The 20,632-nt window shown below is 28.3% G+C and overlaps 1 protein-coding gene across 5 annotated transcripts in view; it reads left to right on the top strand.

The window, feature by feature from the left end:
- LOC124418523 (homeobox protein 5-like) overlaps window positions 1–20,632 on the top strand; it is a 245,940-nt gene that overhangs the window by 205,431 nt on the left and 19,877 nt on the right. The gene's annotated exons all lie outside the window — the stretch shown is intronic.

Below are 20,632 nucleotides of genomic sequence, written 5' to 3'. Positions count from 1 at the left end.
TATATTTCTTTTGTTAATATAGGGAGTAGGATGCAATTTTTGTATTGGAAATTAATTTAACAAAACTTGTTTTCGACCATATCCCTAGCAAATTAATTGTTTGTATTAAGAACTATACAGGTATTTTTGTTTACCTGTATAATAGCTCTTTAGGCATAAAAGTGAGCATTTTAAAAGCCTATATTTCATGTAATTAAATGTACTTTATTCCACTATAGCCAAAACTTTAGATTTTGGGGAAGTATCCACAGTGGGGCAGAATGGAAATTTTTTGGAAATAAATCTGGCGTTTCTAAACGGCTGATCCGATCGGGATCGGGTGAGCGTAGCCAAGGAGTATTCGAGTTTAGGTTTTGAAGATGAACCCCGCAGATGCCCCAGGGACGGAGCTGTGGTGGCTCAAAGTAAGGTACCTACGACATGTAAAATTTTTAAACTCGTGCCATTTTTTTTGTTTTTCACCCAAATACATTTTATATTTTCTGAAAGCATTTGACGAGATCTTGAAAAAACATGCTTGGGTATACTACTTATCTCTTATAATATCCGAGTTATAGGCATTTAAAAATTTAGTCATACCTTGGTCCGCCTTTTTTTGAATACCGGGCGTAATTTTAGACCAAATTTTCAATTTTCTCTTGTTAGTTAGACAACAAAATTTCCAATAATATACAAAAAATTTCAGATCAATGTCATTTACAGATCCAAAAATATACGTTTTTTAATTTAAAAATTCAAAAAATTTTAGATTTTTGCCGTTTTTTTGCCCAAAATGTGTCTTAACTCTTTTATTAATAAAATAAAATTTTCTTTAAGAACATATAACAATTTTATAGTTTTCTAAAAGGTATCTTTACGCAGAACGCTTTGGCGTAAAAAACTTGTCCTATTTTTTGAAAATGTTGCCACTGCGTCCTTCCGAATATGACCTATTTTTTATCAAAACTTCAACTTTGGGCGACATGTTCTAAAATCCCAAAGCTGGGATCAGAAAACTGAAAGCAGTTTTGGAAACCTCAATATGTTTTCTATTTACTCCAAAAGTATTTTCCCAGCCCTGAAAGAAATGTGGACCCTATGGGCAAAAATGTAAAAAATCCCATTTTTGGGATTTTCATTCCTATTTTTGGGAATTGCGGGATGCCCTTTGACCTTTTCAATTTTTTTTTTGCATTTTCTTATTTGAAATGACAAATTTAACAAGCGTTGAAGATTTCATTGAGTTTTGTTCATAAATAAAGATTTTGTCATATATTACATATTTGTTAAATTTCTAAAACTATGATTTATATCAAAATTTTAATAGGGTCGCAGATAGCTACAACAATTTAGTCCATATTTATCCCTTAATATCTTTTTTAGTTAGATATGGAAATTCTCGACCCTTTACAAAAAATTTCAAGCCAATATCTCAATTACATTCAAAAATATGTTCATTTAAACCTGTGTCCTTTAATTTCATCTTTTTCATATTTTAGTATTAAGTATGACAGAACATACATTTGGTGTTGAATAAAATATTTGGACAATTTTTAAAAATTATTTAGTTAATTATTTTATTAAAGACTATAACATTGTATATACAATAAAAAATATAATTTTATTATGAGCCACGCACAACAACACCTAAATCACCCACACAAACCACCTTTCCCGCCCACCGAAATATAAAACACAATTTAATACAATATCATCAGTTAGTATAATAGCTTTTTTATTTGAACTGTTTATCTTAAACATAATACAATTAATTCTTACAACCTACTTATATAGTTAATTCCTAACACTACTTATTTTCTATAAAATAATCTGTCATATCGGTATACATATCCAGAAGGTAATATAAGTCCTTTAAATCTTCCTCGTTTTGAGATGATAGAGTTTCATAACAAATCCATCTTTTTCGCATAGTTGAAAGAACAGGATCAGAAGATAGAAGTAAACTATTAAAAATATCTTCATTCTGTGATTGCCTGGAGCATTTTCTTGAGCTGAAAAGTTGAACATGCTTAAAATCTCGATTCCTCGCTTCCTGGGCTTCTTCTGTTAACTCTCCAAGTGGAAGAATATTCGATTCAATTATTATTTGACCATGACACAATACTTTGTGTACTGTTGGTGTTAGTTCCCTCCATGGATACAGAGATACAAGTAATTTAGAAATTTCAGATGTATATTCCCCAAATCGATTTCCATTAATTTTATGTTTACTATTCAGTGCCATTAAAATAGTGTTAACTCTTCGAAGCAACTCCTTGTCGATTCCAGTTATTTTTGAAGTAATTTCAAAATCACGAAAAACCTTCTCGCCGTATTACCGTCATTTGTACTACCGCAACTTGGAAGTGGTTTGTCGATGTTTAATCCCATCTGAACTTTAAATTCTTCTTGGATTCTGCTTTTTTCCGCAGCTCTCAGTTCTTTCAATTCTTCATTATTTTTTGTTGATTTAGTAAGATTCTCTGGCACACTTCTATATTTGAGGTCGTATGCTATGTGTAAAAAGTAATCCAAAAATCGTATTCTGGCATGAAGTGGTGAAATTCCGAAAGACAGGACTTCTTCATTAATACTTCTGCTTTTGTTTATATTTGAGAATTGCGACTTTTTCTCATTACATATTGAGCATCTCCAGAAGGAAGAAGTTTCTGTTATGGCATTGCTGACCTTTCCATCAATCATTGTTAAGCTTAGCTGATATGATACGTTAATAGAGAATTCCTTTATTTTTATGCAAATGGGCTCCAGTGCATTTATTTCATCTTTTAAATATTCCACTAAATCTTTTGTTGTTTTCTTTGACTCCTTTATATATTCAAATCCAATGGGTCTACAAAAATTTTTGAACCCGGAGTTGTATTGATCCATATATCTTCAAATGAATTTCCGATGCTTGACGATGATGGATTAAGGGAATATGAACGAATTCGTAATGGCACTAATGATGACATAAATACACTTTTGTAGTCTGCTAATGTCCGACTTCCACAAGCTGGAAGTGCTGATAAACCGTCACATCCCCACTTACACATTAAGACAACATCACAGTTATGAATTTTCTTAGTTGGTCTTCTGAAAAGTCTGACACAATTCTTGATGCTGTGTTTTCGAGCAAAGATGATATATCAATACAAGCTTCCACATCATTAACAGCAATAGGTGATGGTAGGATAGTTTGTTTTTTTTCCTGGATCGCCTTGTATGATGGTAATATATTGTGTCCTTTTTCATGCAGAGCTTTCCTTAATATTTGGTACTTATTTCGACTGAGACCCAGTTCCAACATAAGCGCTATTGCTTCCTCTTCAGTAAAATTTGATTGTGATGTTGGAGTTGGTATACTTTCCACAATTCGCTTAAGTCGTTTTGGTGATGCATTAGGAAGAATAGTTGCAATATGTACGGCATCCATAGGTTGGTTTTCCTTTTTCAGCATTTCGTTAAATGTATCAGCAATTTCCTCATTTGAGATTGAAAAAGTTTTTGTGTGACCCTCTTTTTTTGACCTTGAACATAAGTCTTCGTATGACTTGCAAGGCGCTCCTGCTGATGTGTTGTAAGTTGAGATTTCCGTAGTAGTTTCCATCCAACTACAAAATTTTAATCGAAATTTCTTTTGATTTCCATCCACAGACTTACTTTTTACATCAAAAAGTTTTCAATTTTTGATATGCCTGTTTTGTCTACTTTTCTACTATATGTAGTTTTTATATAATTTGAAATGTCTTCAATTCTTTCTGGCCCTTTTGAAGATACACTCCATAAAACGGAACACAACTCTTCGTACTTTAATGTAATCTTCATTGTAGATTTATTAAATATGGTACTTAAAATCTGAGAAGTTTACTTATATACCAATTCTTGTCATTTCCGATACAGGTATTCCAAAGTAAAAAATTACGAACTGTCTACCTATTAACATTTAGGACTATATTACTATAACCTGTAATTCAGTCATTGATATTTCTTATTAGTGAATGAATCGAAATTATCATTACCTGTATATTTTTACCTACATGATCATAAACGAAACAGAACGAAATGATCTGTCGAAAAAATTTAGGTAAAAATAGTTATAAATTTCTGAAAATTTAAGCATAATAATTATCTAAATAATTTTTAAAAATTGTCCAAATATTTTATTCAACACCAAATGTATGTTCTGTCATACTTAATACTAAAATATGAAAAAGATGAAATTAAAGGATACAGGTTTTAATGAACATATTTTTGAATGTAATTGAGATATTGGCTTGAAATTTTTTGTAAAGGGTCGAGAATTTCCATATCTAACTAAAATAGATATTAAGGGATAAATATGGACTAAATTGTTGTAGCTATCTGCGACCCTATTAAAATTTTGATATAAATCATAGTTTTTAGAAATTTATCAAATATGTAATATATGACAAAATCTTTATTTATGAACAAAACTCAATGAAATCTTCAACGCTTGTTAAATTTGTCATTTCAAATAAGAAAATGCAAAAAAAAATTGAAAAGGTCAAAGGGCATCCCGCAAAAAAACGGCAAAAATCTAAAATTTTTTGAATTTCTAAATTAAAAAACGTATATTTTTGGATCTGTAAATGACATTGATCTGAAATTTTTTGTATATTATTGGAAATTTTGTTGTCTAACTAACAAGAGAAAATTGAGTCCATTTGGTCTAAAATTACGCCCGGTATTCAAAAAAAGGCGGACCAAGGTATGACTAAATTTTTAAATGCCTATAACTCGGATATTATAAGAGATAAGTAGTATGCCCAAGCATGTTTTTTCAAGACCTCGTCAAGCGCTTTCAGAAAATATAAATCTTTGTATTTGGGTGAAAAACAAAAAAATGGCACGAGTTTAAAAATTTTAGATGTCGTAGGTACTCTACTTTGAGCCGCCACAGCTCCGTCCATGGAGCATCTGCGGGGTTCATCTTCAAAACCTAAACTCGAATACTCCTTGGCTACGCTCACCCGATCCCGATCGGATCAGCCGTTTAGAAACGCCAGATTTATTTCCAAAAAATTTCCATTCTGCCCCACTGTGGTATCTGAGATATCAGAAGTCGGGCATGGAATGCTAAGTCTAATTTAAAAATCATCTAAGGGTGAAATGTAGCTACATCCAAGCCATAAATATTGATATATCATATGTTACGATCGGACTTAAAATGGCGGCGTAATATATAAAAAACAAAAAGGGCGGTATTTCTAGGCGTGGCAAAAAAAATTTTATATTTTTGAAAATGTTATTAACATATCTTTATTCATAGGGGGTGACTGATTCAACTTTTTTTCGACCCACCCTATTTTATATGTATGCAAAAAATTGTGCTACTTATAGCACAATTGTTGTCTAAAGATTAAAATACTCACATCCATAAGGACTTCAGAATATGAAGCTCCATCAACCGAATTAATTTCAGAGTTAACGAAGAGCAAAATAAGTTCACGATGCACACCAATTTGATTATAATATTTATTAATATTGGTTATATTTTCAAAGTGAAAACGATTGGTTACCGAAGTGTTAAACAGAATGCTGCATTGTCGAAATGACACAGATTTGTTGTTGAAACCACTACGATGCATTGCCTTAATGAAACGTAATCGAAATGACAACAATACGTTGTTGCAATGACAACAAGTATTGCCAATATAAAAACTTGGTGTTATCGAAATTTTATATACATCCGCTACCTTAATGTTAATAAACGTAGCTGCTACGCATAGTAAGCTCAATTCAGCCAACAGATTGTATTAATTTCGGTACTTTTTTAACAGTTTTTTTTCATTTGTGTAGCTTTTTAGATTTAAAATATTCCAAAAATCCGTAACGGCTAATTTTTCTCAAAAGGTAATAGTTTAGATGTATTATAATTTTCCGAAGTTTATTTTACTTTAAATATTGTAAAACAAAAAATTTTATAATCATTTAAATATTTAAGGTCTTATTCATAAACGTTTATCAAAAGTTAATATATCAAATTTGATAGATGTTTGTGAATTAATTTACTAAGAAAATTTAAAATTTAGCAAAATGTTGTGATAGTTCATGTTTGATTTTCCACAGTTTTGATTTTCAAATCGGAGATCATATAAAATAGGTTTTTGCCCTCAATCTCAAAAAAGGGTCCACACTCTGACGTACATATGCTCAATTGCCATTCTGGATATGTGCATATCACGCAAACTTTGGTAATGTAAACATGATCGATTCTTACGAAGCAACAGTATGCGATTAAGCATTATTTATAAAATTCAAACTGATTTAGGAGCTAAAATCAATTGAAATGTGATGGAAAGCTATACGATTTAATTTTTTTATTTTCTATAAAAATATATATATAATCTCTGTAGTTTCAGCTATTGTCTTGACTAAAGTATATTCTATAGCCTCGACAATATAATATACTGTAATCTTGATTATTATTTACACTATAGTATACCTATTATATAAATTCAGTTAAAGTCTGTTTCATAATCTGTATAATACTCCATCCTAATTTCTTAAATTGTATAAATCTTAAATCCTTTAATCTTATATCTCATTAAATATTTAAATAATGCCTTAAAGATGAATATGTGTAATTAAATTATTTTATACATGCGTTTATAAAAATACACTAATACATACATAAAATCTTTATGTGGCTATTACATTTGTTGGTATTGTCGCCGCTTAACAAAAAATCCTTATAAATAATTTTCTTTAATTTAAATAGCTTTGCATTGTCGACAGCTTAAATGATTTCTTAATAAAATTATATTTTCCATTTAAGGCAAAATATTAAATGTTTTTTTTAGCTTAAATCTTATTTCATTAGAATTTATTTCTGAAGAGCTCCTGTATGTCATATTTTATTATATTTTTACGTTTTATTCATATTTCGTGTTTGCCAGTATTTGAATTATTGTTACATTTTAAGTATGAGCAAATAAAAAATGTTTTAAACCACAAAAGAAACACAATTATATTTAAACAGTATAAGAAGAAAAACATTTACATACAAAATATTTTTTTTTTTATTATTATCAAGAAGTTTATATGTTTAAAGTTAAATGTGTGTTCTTATTTATATTTTACATATAATTTGCTTATATTTATTTATATATAACTGGCGGCAAACATTTTACCAGTTTCTTCTTATTCTTTTAATATTGTATTCCTTTTTAAATTTATCTCTGCTAACTTATGTTGCCTGCTTTCAGGCGCCTGTTAAGTGTATTTGAACGAAAATGTGTTTGTGTGTTTATAGTTGTAATTTTGTGTGCAAAAGTACAAATATTGTACTTGTTTGAGAACCCTTTTTACAAGTACATGACTTTAATGTGTCATTTCTTATTTTTGTTTAAATTAGATTTTGTGTATCTTATTTTTAATAACATTTTATTTGTTGGCATTTTTTGGGAGCGCATTTATTATTGTTACTTTTCGTGTTATTGTGATTAAAAAAATATTGTATGTAGAAATTCATGTTGTTCCTTTGTTGTTTAAGCGTGAATTATTGTCTTTGCAAACCGCTCTTCTCTTGTTGTTATTACAATCCAGGGGCATAGGCATTTTTAACACTTACTCTACAAACTATAAACTAGAATAGTCACTACACTGCATATATAATTTTTTGGAGATTTCTGATACATATTCCGTATGTCATAACTCATATTTTTAAGCAAGCGATGATCGTTAAATTTCTGATGATCGTAAATTTCTGAAGGCGACCTTATACGGGGGATAGGGTGAATTATAGACAGATCCTCATAAAATTTTGTAACCACAATACTCGCATTTTTTTAACGAGTAATAAGCGTAAAGTAATTTTCTGAAAGGTACTTTGTATGGGCACTGGCTCCAATTATCGCTCAATCCTCACTGAATTTGATAAAGAGATTTTTGCTCGCATTGAACTTATGTGGGTCGAATTTCGTCACTATATTCATACTAAAAATTCAATAATAGGCGGTAGGGTAATTTTTTGTCCGATCGTAAAAAAATTGCTACAGAGGTTTTGGCTTATAGACTTAATTCTTCTGAATTTCATCGCTAAACCGATTTTTTTGGCCAGTAACGAGTGTTTAAGTAATTTAATTTCAAAACCTTAAAAAAATTAGGCGGTAGGATAATTTTTGGTCCGATCCTAAACCAAATTGCTACAGAGGTTTTGGCTTATAAAATTTTTTCTACTGAATTTTATCGCTATACCGATTTTTTTTTGGCAAGTAATGAAATTAAGTCATTTAATTTAATAACCTTAAAAAATTCGGTAGAAAAAAATTTTGCCTCATATGAAACTTATTTATATCGAATTCCATCGCTATATTCGTACTCCTAAAATATTTATGACCTTTAAAGCTGTTTTTTGGAGATCCACTTCTTGGGAGCTATCTGAAATTGTGGACGATATCGCCCATTTTCAATACCAAACAAAAATTAGCAATAGAAAATATTAATGAATGACAAAATCAATATACCTCCATCTTCTTTGATGGTGTGTATAAAAAATATGCAAATCAGGATAAATCAGAAGTATGTCGAGCTCACCCACGTACTTAAATACTTGCATGATGATAATCTGACTAGACTATAGACAAGGCTATATAGCAGACTATAGAATAGACTATAGGCTTAGCTATAGACAAGGCAAATAGTATACTAAGGCTAGAATATAGACTATGCTATAGATTAGACTATACACTACACTATATACAAAACTATAAAATAGACTATAGACTAGACAATAGACTAGACTATAGACTAGACTATAGACTAGACTATGGACTAGACTATAGACTAGACTATAGACTGTACTATAGAATAGACTATAGACTAGACTATAGACTAGACTATAGACTAGACTATAGACTAGACTATAGACTAGACTATAGACTAGACTATAGACTAGACTATAGACTAGACTATAGACTAGACTATAGACTAGACTATAGACTAGACTATAGACTAGACTATAGACTAGACTATAGACTAGACTATAGACTAGACTATAGAATAGACTATAGTCTAGTCTATAGGCCGCATTTTTCAAGATAATTTGGCACACACACTTTTTTTTACCCAAGGACGAAGCCTATTAAAAATGGTTAAAATCGGTCAATTATTTCCACTAGCCCCCATACAACCGTACCCCCCAAAATGGGTTTTTTACTTAAAATTAATTTAAATGATCTACTATGTTAACAAAAGTCGACAACAATTAGTTTTATAGAACTTTAAATGGCACTACCGATTTTTGTAATGGCTTCATTTGACCCTATCCCCCATACAAACTCCTCTTCAGAAAATGACTTAAAGGTCAAAATTCACTTACAAACACTAATAGCACTTTCAAATTCTACATAAATAATATTGAAGAAGACTTAACTCCCCCTTCCAACATTTTTAAGGATAGGGCTATATTTTGCCCTATTCTCCTAGAGCCCTCTTAAATAAATCTCTTTTTTGTCAAAACAAAAGTAAAAAAGTTCCGAAATAAAGTTAAAAAAGTTTTTTAAATAATCTCCATTTTTAACATACATACTGACTGGTCGGCTATGCGCGACTATACATTTATACTTGTTTTGAATTATATTTGTGGAGAAGATATTATTTTTCCTCGCATATAATTTTATTAAAAAAATCTCACAATTCTTTCTATTTAACTCATATTACCATTGAAGTTGAATGGAGACTAAAATGATAAGAACCATTCTTTTATTACCAAACGAACGAACATAAAGTAAGTATTTTGATTCCTTTTGAATAAATATTTACAAATAATTCAGATTTTTTTGTTTTCAATTTCCTGTTCCGTTGGATTAAATACACTTCATATAATTTGCAAACCAAACAGAAAGAAAAAAATTAATCAAATAAAAAACATTAAAAAAAGCTTTTAATAAACAAAAACAAAATGTCATTAAATTATATTTTTGTTTCACTAACAAAAAATTAACAAATACAGAGTAAATGTGAATTGTGTCAAATTCACCAAATCAAGTGAATGATTTTTTTATCACGTTCAATTTTTTACATCGTATTTTTTCATGCAGCAGTAGCGACATGATTCAACAAAAGATTTATTTACACTCGAATACCTTCTTTAGTTGAAAATTTTTCAATTTCTTTTATAGATGTTAAAATACGTTATTTTTTATAGAATTTGTTTTTTATAAATATTTTTTTCGATAACTGCGTAAAATGAATGAATAGATGAACAAGAAAAAAAACCAACTGAATAAGAGAACAAAAGGCAACAACCAGCAACTTGGCCTGCTTTCAATATCTCTACAGTTTCATTTGGAGCAAAAAAATCTCAGCAGAAGCAGCAGCCTCAGCACCAACAAGATAGTTGAAAAAATCACTAGAAAATAAACTCAATGAAAATAAAAGCGGGCATGTAAAAATGGAATAAAGTTGAGTGGCACTGAAAGAAATTGAAAATATTTCGCTTATTGATTTTTGTATCGAAAACATACCAACAAAAAAGAAAATAAACTAAATTTGATACAACAATTTCCTTTAAGTTTTCCGGCTTTTTCTGTTTTTGTGGATATTTCCTTAACAAAAATAAGAAATATATTTATTGCGGCATAGTCAATCAAAAACTTAAGCAAAAAATGTTTACATAAATATTAACCATACAAAGGTTTTGTTGTCATATTAAAGTTTCATAATATTTTCTGTTTTTGTAAGAAAAATAAAAGTTTGCTGCAAAAAAACACGTTAATCAATTCTCAAAATGCTTGACAGCTAGTTGGTTACAATTGTTTCCTCTTACTTTTACAATCATTAAATCACTGACTTTTAATGAAATTATATTATAACAGACATTTTGACGTTCTTATGTGACCATTAATGCCATTATCATTAAATTTTATAGCAGTGGCTTTATTTGCGAAGGAAATTATTTAAATATATACCCAGCCAAAACTATAAATATACAAGAAAATATGTTCATTTGATTTTTAAGCTAATTACAAAAAAACAAGAAATTATCGCCAACATCAGCATTTTCTCAATTGCCCTCAGATTAACAAAAATTTATATTTATTGAAAAAAAGGAAATAATACTCACATATTCATACATTTAGCCATTACTGCGCATTTGTACTGATAAAATATATGAATGAAACTTACGTGAATATTTTAATAATAAAATCATTTAAAAGTCAGCGTTATATTGACTTAATTGAAGAAATACAATTTTGTAATGAGGTTAAAAATATAAAAAATAAGTGATGGAAATTTATTGGATTTATATTTATTAACACGGAAGAAGTGGGGCAATATGGTTACGTATGCTGGTTAGTTAGTAAGTTAGTTAGTTAGTTAGTTAGTTAGTTAGTTAGTTAGTTAGTTAGTTAGTTAGTTAGTTAGTTAGTTAGTTAGTTAGTTAGTTTTCAACTGATTTTTATACCCTACATGTGGTTGTCACAACCTACACTTTAAAAAACACCGAACTACTTCCTTCTGTGTGTAAACCTTGCGCACACGCTTCTGGTCACAATTTTGAAGGCAATTGATGATATTATATGGGTACACATCCTTTAGTCCAAGTACGAAATCAAAACTACGTTAAATGTTCAAGAATTTCAACAAAAGTAGGCAAAACTTAGTATAATATTAATCTAAATGACACAGCTTATTTTCAGAACGATCTGTCCTTATTTGACACTTAAAAAGTCCCTTTCAGAGAATGAGTTAAATGTCAAGTTTTTACTAATATGCACTATAATTACGTTGGTAAAAATTACTTTTATAAAAACACAAATCGCGCAAATAAATTTTGAAAGCATCTTCCCAATGTTTGCCCCATCCCCCATATTACTTTGAAAAATGACGAAAATAAATAATAAAATAAAAACTTCATTCATACGTAAATAAAACCAAAATTCCAATAAAAATGCGTTATTCGTACTATCGAACAGAAAAACTGTGTCTTTACGTACTAGGGTACGTACTATTGGACGTCCACTGTATAATATTAAGAAATATAATCACCGTGTTAAAATAACGAATTAATATACCGGACATCATTACACTACCTACCACACTAAGTAAGTACAGTATTATGGGGTATAAAACCTAAAAGTACATTTCTACGAAATTAAAAATTTACAAACTTAATTTTAAATGAAAAATTCTTAGAAATCTTTAGCTAATAATATATTACCATATTTCCAAACAACCATTTCAAATTAAATTATTTTAGTTTCAAAAAGTTTTTTTCGAGGAAATACTCATTAAATTTTACAAAATTTAAACAAGTTTTTACAAAAAACAAATACACTTATTTTATTCTAAATTTCTTTGTAAATAATACGAGTTACGATATATGTGCATAAGTATATTTTCAATTTAATTAAATAAATTGAATTTTCATAACAACTCATATGGTTATATGTATTTATTTATGTGATATTTCAACTTAGTAAAAAAACCTTTCTACGTAAAAAATGTATTACGTAGGACTGTTTCCTTTTTCCTTAATTGAAGTTTATCGATATTGACGTTTGACATTTACAAAGAAAAAAAATTACTTAATTTTAAAATTTACCAAAAGTAAACTGGAGAAGCATGAATAAACAGGAAGTTACAAGTAAATAATATCATTTACATATACATACGTATATATGTATTTGTAAAGCATTTCTTGTGTTTATTTGAGAAGGCAAATGTTTTGGTAAAAATTTATTTAAGCGTGCAGCCAAATAATTTGTATCCTTTACAATATACAAAAAAATACAAAACTTTTGCAGATACATAAATGTGGTTCATAAATATAAGGGAAATAAAAGTACTAGAATATCATAAACGAATGTCCTGAGAAATTTCTCAATATTTTTATTGTGTACATGGAAATGATGAGTATATAAGATATTACTCATACGCCTACATAAACAAAATAAATACAAATATATTTCATATAGCAAATAACTTAAACAGTGAGCTGTACGGTATTTTATAGACTTATTCAGCACTACATAATTATGACCCATAATTACCTTTTCAATTCTTAGATATTATAACTTAACTATATATGTACATATGTAAAACTTAACCATTGAAAGAACCTTAAAAAATGGCCTCTGTAGAAAATAATCTCTGTAAATTATCTTTAACGTTATCATTGCCTCAACAGACGGCTCACAAAATGATTCTGAACCGATTGGTATATTTTCAGCTGGATGTAGAATAAATAATTTTAGATGTTACAAACATTAGTACATACCCATAATACTCTCCCAACTATAGTGGTGTAAAGTATAAAAACAACTTGTTGATAAAACTTTTTTATGTCCTCTATGTACTCCTTTCTAAAGTACTTAATAATTTAACAACCTCTTTAAAAATTTACCAACCTTTTCATTCGTTTTGTTTATTATAATTTTAACTTCCGGCAATTATCTTTGAATTATTTTCTTAAAACATGACAAAAAAGTGCATTCACTTTGACGACAGCAAACATTCATAAAATAACATTAAACAACCAAATATATAACAATAAATGAATTAATTGCTGTCAAGTTTTATGTTAATGTTATTTGATCTTTTTCTACAAACTGCAATGGCAACAGGACATTGACACACACACACACACTCAGTCAAGTCAACGTTAGGTAGTGACATACTTTTTGCAGCAAAAGTCACAAAAGTCTGGGGACAATTTCAAAAATTTATTTTTGTTTTATAAAAGTTTTTTTACACAAAAACTGTTTGGTATAATCCAACTTATTCCCTTTATAATTACAAATTATTATTATATTTTTTCTTAAATTATAAATGGCAACAGTTTTTTATTTTATTTTGCTGCTAGCACTTTGCTACAGCTAAAACTTCTCATTTTAAGTCTGAACCATTCACAGCTAGTATCCGAACAAAAAAGTTCTACATTCTCGTCACCAGCATCAACCTCCATCATCATCATAATGTTAAATGATTCACACAAAAAAGTAAAAAAAAACACAAGGAAACAAAAAAGGTTTAAGTGTTGCTTTCTATGTCCTTTTACTCGCACACAATTTAATTGCAAACAATTAAAACTCCTTTTTTGTGTTAGTGAGTAAGTGAGTCAATGTGTCTGTGTATAGTAGGTACTTTTGTGGGTGTGTGTTTAAAGAGTGAGTAAGACAGTGTTTGTTTGTTGGCAAAAAGTAGTATAAAAATCTGTAAATGACAGGATCATTGTTTTAAAAATTAAAATGGGGGAAAATATAAAAACTTTTACGAAAGTAAGTGGACATTTTTCATTTTTGTTTTTTTCACAATTTAAACGAATAATAATTTGTTTTTTTTTTACTTTAATAATTATTTAATTCCTTTAAGTATTAAGGAAACAAATGTATAGTTTATAATATGTCAGGGATTGGTTGAGATTTATGTTTTCTTTTTTTGTAACATTTTAAATTAATTACAAACAAAGCTAATAATTTAAAGCATTTAATAAATAAAAATAATTATGATAAATTAAAGAAATTTTAATTAAAGTTACACTGGTTACATTAGGAATAGACATATTGTTAAAAATAAACAAATCGTTATTGAAATGATGCATTTAGGTAAAACCGGACATAAACAAAGACATGGTAGCAACATTATCATTCAATCAATCTATAATCTTACTCGTGGATCAGCAGTCTTGACTGCAAATCCTAGATCCTTCTTATGTATAGATCAGTCTATTACCTTGACTCGGCAAACTTGATTATAAATCAGACGGTAGTCTTCGCTGAAGATAATTTATTGTCGATTATAGATCAGTATGAAATCTAAATTATAGATCTCTAATTACTTAGAGATCAATATATTGCCTACTTAGATTAAACTAGAGTCTTGACTGAAGAGTATAGATTTTGTGCTATAGATCCTTATATAGTCTGATGTTTAGATCAATGTACTATTTTGACTATACCCCAGTCGACAAACTCGATCGATTTAAAATCACTATATTAAAACATCAGACAGACCATCTGTCCGGTTGCATGGCTATCCATGAGGAAACGATTTTTATGATATTTTCATAAACAAACAAACGTATTTTTCGGTACTGGAACGAAGCCAACTAAAAATGGTTTAAATCTTAAAGAATATTAGTTTCTCATCAAAAAATTGCTTAAATACTTCGGAATTAGGGTAAAATTCATCTTAAAACTTTCTTTATGAAAAAATAAATAAATATTAAAATATGACCGACTATACATTCTTACATGCTTTAAATTGACTGCGTAACCTCTCTACTATAGCGTTATATAATATTATATATTAAAATATATTTAATCCGTTTTAACTTCAACTTTATTTCAAACGTTAAGGGAAAAAATAAATTTCCTTTTAAAATTCACTCTAAGAAAAAAAGTATTTAACATTTGTATATAAAATCGCAATTCCATAGTTTGACTTTTATTTTAATGTCCTTTTGCTCTATTTTAAAAATGTTTGAGAAAAAATTAATAACAAAATGGCAACAGTCACAGACGTCAAGTTGTATGACAAACAGAACAAACTAAGCAAACATTTAAAAAAAAAGCGCAAAGAATATTAGTGCCAAAATATACGAAAAACTTTTTCTCTTTTTAATTCATTTTTATGTAGAATTTTGAATAATGAAACTAAAAAACTCGCTAACAACTTTGGGAATAGTGGTGCAAATTTTTTGGAAATGACTGAAAAAAATATAAATACACAAAACAATCACAACGAATCTACAGTTTATAAAGTCAGACCGAGGAGGTTTAAAAAGAAAAAAAAAAACAAACATATAAAACCACTAACATTAACAGCATGCGAAGTTTAAATCAAACTTATTTGAAGTAGCAGCAAAAAAGACGAAAAAAATTAATAAATGGTGATGGTATATAGTTGTTAGAATATTTATACCACTGGTACTTTTCAACATTTAAATTATGGGAAATATTTCTATATATGATACTTTTTTTAGTTTTTCTTTACAACTTGTAAGTGGAGAGTCTCATGCTAACAAGTTAGAAAACTGACTTCAATCATATCTCTATCAGAAGTATGTCTTATTATACTATTCACCTTCCATTTGACTTGACTATACATATGTTTGTTAACAACATTTTTCCAAAGTCAAGTATCTTTATAATTCTATAGTATGGGTAATTAACATTCACAGTTTTCACTAGAGTTTTATATATTTCTATATATTGACTGCAAATCAGCCTTAAGCTTTGATTACTGATCTATCGTATAGTTTTGGTTTAAGATCACCAAAGATTGTCTTGATTATACCTTTACGTTTTCAAGTGTTCATCTGATTGTCTATCTACCAGCCTGTCTACTCTCTGTCTGTCTACATATCAGTCAATATATTATATTGACAACAATTCTCCAAAGTCACGAGATATTTTTGGGGTTCTTTCGTCTGTTTGGTTTAAATTTAATATATAAATGTTTATCTAATTGAAAACACTCATTAGAAACCAATTCAAAATCTCTGATAAGTTTAAAGTGAAAAAATACAAAAATCAAAAAATTTCATTTAATTTAAAAATTGATTTCGGGATTTTTATTATTTTTTCAAATAAGTTAAAGAGTTTCTTATCGTGCTTTCAAAATTAATTTCAGTTAAAGAGTGCAAATGAAAACTTACTCCATGTCTGTATTAAAACATGCAGCATTGAAATGCTTGCAGTTAAATTTCATAACAGTTTGCAAGTTCAGCAAAAATAAAAGATTTTTAAAATCATATTTTTTAACAACACACAACTTCATGCCCATCTACAGAAACGCAAAGATGCAACTGTAGCAGTAACAACAAGCAATTATTGCAAGCAACCTCAGTAACAATTGTAAAGTGGGTTTTTAGTTTTCAGTGTCTTAAGATTTTTTCTAGCTTAAAGTTTTTTCTTTCTTGCCTTCTGCATAGTGCTACATAAGTTATAGAGCAGAACAGTTGTGAATTGCATTTCCTTTCTTAAGTAAAAGCGCTAAAATCGTTGAAAAAAAGGCAAAAGTACTACAACTTTAAACAATTCTTCTTAGCTTAATGTTCTCAAATGTTTATAATTTTAAAAATGCAGCAGTTTCCATTTAGCTCTTTCAACTACTGCATTCATTTATTTGAGCAAAATTATTTCTGTTTTATTTTAAAAACCAGAAGCATGAATTGAATATACAAGATTTTGTTGAAAAAAAGATTTCAGTTGAATACATATTTATAAACACACACAATTTTCTTGCAATATTTTTTGCATTTTTTAATGTTTTTTGAACTTAAGTCGCTGTCGTTTAGCAAAGCGCCACTAAAACGAAAAATGTTGTGAGAAAAATCTGCACATAATTTTCTCTAAAGAATTTATCCAGAGTTTTTCATTTCCTTGTAAATGATTTGATATATGACTAAATTTTAACAACGCTAAAAAGATGAAAAAAGCTATAGTTCTAACAGCCAGTTTGTATGTTCAACATAAATTTAAAAGAACATTTCCATGCCACATTTATGTTGGAAAAATTTTTAGGAAATTTTGTTTGTAGCTGTTATATTAATAATAGTAGTAGTATGTCTGCAATTTTTTTTTTTTGCTATTGCAACTTATAACAGCTAAACTAAATAAGTAGTTGTTGGTAGATATTTTTTTCTTTATTTTTTTACATTCATGGAGAAGCTACTTGTTTTTTCTTGCAATGTTAAAATGCATAAATTTTTTTACGACTCAAAAAAAAAAAAGGAATAAAACAGAAACACAGCAAAAATATAGAAATATACTTTGGTATATAAGAAATAGTATGTTTGTATATCTGATGTTGTCATAACTAACATAAACTTATTTATCCCTTCGGGCAGATTTATATAACTGCAATTTTCTTCATAAAACTGTTGCCATTATGCAAACATACTTTTATACAAACGCACTTTGGCCTCGTACTTTTTCTATACATATAGTACTACCATAATCTGAGATTTTTTTATATTTTTTTTTTTTTTTTTTTTTTTTTTGTAAAGTATATAAGATATTCATAATGTGTGGAGACTTTTAATGCTACATTAAGTTCGTTTGGTTGTTTGTGTTTGCAAGTGTATCTTTAAATATTGTTGCATAAATGTATACTTGTTAGTATTAACATGAATACGAGGTTATATCATTTCAACATTTATACATTTTCCCCCCTTATTAATAAACATATAAGATCATTAGAGATAAACTCATTCATTGGAAAAGGTCAAGCAAATAGTAGAGATTGTGTATAAACTTTTATATTTAGCAAATATTATTTTATGTGATTCTGTTGAATGCAAGTAAATATTGTATGTAAACAGAAGTTTATAGAAAAACACATTTATGTAAAGCACTAGGAGATATTTTCTAAATAATTATTATATATTCTACAATTTTTAAATACATTTCTTAATAATGTGAATGGACTCTATAAAGTATATTTAATTTTGATGTATTAAAACAGTTTGTAAATTTCATGTAAACGTATAGACTTACTCCCTACTGTGCCAAATTTGTTCAAGCGAAGATTTTTCAAATATTTTAAGTTTCAATAACCGATTTCTTGTAATAATCGGAAGCACCTTAGGAAAAAATGTGTTTTTTCCACTTATACATCTTTTCGCTGAATGACGCTACAGTTTTATTTATATTTTATTAAATTATTTGAATAAAAACTTTTATACGTAAATAATCGAATATTTTTATACCCTTCACCATCATCAGTGGTGATAGAGGCTATATAAACATTGTCATTCCGTGTGTAACACCAAGAAATATTCATCGGAGACCCAACAAAGTATATATATTCTGGGTCCTTATAAAATTTTGAATCGATTTAGCTATGTCCGTCTGTCTGTGTAAAACACGCTCACGATAAAACGAAGCAATAGAATTTAACCAAATTCACCCATTCCCTTCATTTTCTTAAGTTGTTTGGTATTGGAAATCAGCAAAATCAGTTCACACCGGGAAAAGTTATGAACCAAAATTTAAAATAACCTCGAAAAAAGAAGCATTTTTTGTACATTCTGATGTAATTTTCTCGGAAACTGTGCAAGATAATTTCATGAAAATCACCGCACATTCATTTTCACACAAGAACTTGATCAGTGTTGAAAATTAGTCCACAATTTCATATACCTCCCATAAAAAAGTACATATACCCGGAAAATAGGTTTTTTGTTAATAACTTCCATCACAATGTCGATATCTTCACAAAATTTTACAAATTAAAATCTTATGTCAATAGAATCCAGAGAAAAAATTTTCTGGATCAGTCCATTTTTGGTCCCAGCCCCGAAAAGCGCTTTAACCGTATTTTAAACGCATTATCAATTTGTGTTGAACAAAATTTTTGTAAAACAAAAATATATTTGTATATGTATTTTGAAAATCCTTAAATCATTCACACACATGCATACTAGCAAATTACTAAATACCGCTAAGCGCTATAAAAATATAAAGAAAATGGCGTTTGTAATGTTCAATAAATCTTGGAATTGTAATTTTTCTATTTAAGTCATGAGAAAACTCATTTCAACAAATATTTGATCAATTAGAAAAGTATTATTATAGCTGGTGTAGAGTATTTAAGAATCGGCTCAGCCGAATATAGCACTCTAACTTGTTTTAAATATACACGCAGAGAGAAAACATAGTTCGACATGGTTACTATAAAGTAGAAAAGTATTAATATAGCTGGTGGAGAGTATTTAAGATTCGGCTCAGCCGAATATAGCACTATAAATTGTTTTAAATATACACGCAGAGAAAAAACATAGTTCGACATGGTTACTATAACTAAACTATGTTCACTTTAACTATATATTGTTATCAAAAACTTATAATTCTTACTTTAATTCTTTTTAAAGAATATTGTTGTTACTGTAATAATTTTAATTATTTTTTCAATAACTAAATAATGGTAACGATGAAAACATATTATGTTACTAACAAATAATAAAACTCACAAATAACCATTATATGTTATGTTGCTATATGTTATATAATCACTGTATGCTATATTGTTATAAATAACCATTTTATGTTTTGTTGCTCTATGTCTGTTTCAACAACAACAAAACAACTTTAGCCACACACTTCACACTTATTATTTTGTGTGTGTGTGTTATATTAAGCGATAGTAAATTGAGTTGAAATAATTCTCATTTGGTTTATAACGTTATATGTACATATAAGTATTTCACTTTGTATAGAATAATGTAGTTATGTTTTTGTGAATCAAATTGAAATTTTTAAATCGTGTCGTGTATTTTTACGGATTCTGTAATAAAAATAAATTATATTTCGATACATATTTTTAACGACATTTTGATAAAATTGAAAAAAAAATATAGAGCATAACAAACAATATTATGGTAAATAAAAAATATTATGATAAAATATTTTAGCTGATTTTAATCATAATATGATATTTAGAAATTCTTATAATAATCAATATATATTTAGACTACAATCATAGATTTAACCATAGTATGTTGCTCTTAGAATATGGTTACCACAACCATGTTTTTTCTCTGCGTGAAATTGACTACTCGAATAAAAAGAATTTTGTAAATTTTTATTCGAATAATTAACAACCCTACTAAATATACATATACTGTAAATAACAATCACAAATTGGACATATATCGGTCAATGTATATAATACATATTGG

Source organism: Lucilia cuprina, chromosome 2 (genome assembly GCF_022045245.1).
Source record: "Lucilia cuprina isolate Lc7/37 chromosome 2, ASM2204524v1, whole genome shotgun sequence".
Taxonomy (NCBI): domain Eukaryota; kingdom Metazoa; phylum Arthropoda; class Insecta; order Diptera; family Calliphoridae; genus Lucilia; species Lucilia cuprina.
Note: the sequence above shows the minus strand (reverse complement) of the source record. Positions and strands in the feature narration are given on the sequence as shown.